This window comes from Acanthisitta chloris, unplaced genomic scaffold, assembly GCF_000695815.1.
Source record: "Acanthisitta chloris isolate BGI_N310 unplaced genomic scaffold, ASM69581v1 scaffold19135, whole genome shotgun sequence".
NCBI classification, from domain to species: Eukaryota; Metazoa; Chordata; class Aves; order Passeriformes; family Acanthisittidae; genus Acanthisitta; species Acanthisitta chloris.
Window position 1 is genome coordinate 10,863 of NW_008674517.1, and position 845 is coordinate 11,707.

An 845-nucleotide genomic window follows, 5' to 3' on the forward strand; every position below is an offset into this window, starting at 1 on the left:
ATGGATTTCAATTAGAGCCATTGGCTGTTGTTTGTAAGATGTTTAAATCATGTTTAATCCTTGAAATATAAGTGGTTCTAACAGTGAGAATGTGGTGGTGCCTTAGTGAATCTCTTGTTTGAGGTGAATGCAGTTGTAATAGAAACATACTGGAACCATGATTGAAAGGACAGCACTGCATATAGTTTAAGAAATCACAGAGATTTAATGCTGCAAAACATCTATAACATCTCTATCAAGCCACCTTGAAATAACTTGGTAAAAATTGACTTATTAATGGTGAATTCTGTGTTGATTTAAGATATCTGTATGTTTTAATAGGAGAAAAGTGTAAGTACAAACACACTTTTTTATAGCAATACCCAAGCAAAGTTATTTTTGCTTTTTCACAGCTTTTGCTAGAAATATGATCTTTGTTGGTATAACCATTAATCTTAAAAAATTTCTTTTTTTCCTCTTTTTTTTTTTTTGTCTTTCCAGTGGGAAGAAATTAGTGGTGTTGATGAGCATTATACTCCAATCAGAACTTACCAAGTGTGCAATGTTATGGATCACAGTCAGAACAATTGGCTGCGAACAAACTGGATTCCACGCAATTCAGCTCAGAAGATATATGTGGAGCTCAAGTTTACCTTGAGGGACTGTAATAGTATCCCTCTAGTTTTGGGCACTTGCAAAGAGACCTTCAATCTGTATTATATGGAGTCTGATGATGACCATTCGGTCAAGTTCAAAGAGCATCAGTTTACAAAAATAGACACCATTGCAGCTGATGAGAGCTTCACCCAAATGGATCTTGGGGACCGAATTCTCAAGCTGAATACAGAAGTTCGTGAGGTGGGGCC

General features: G+C 36.0%; 1 pseudogene; it reads left to right on the top strand.

Annotated features, from left to right (window-relative positions):
• Positions 1-480: 480 nt before the first annotated feature.
• Positions 481-845, top strand: part of LOC103802849 — a 654-nt pseudogene continuing 289 nt past the window's right edge.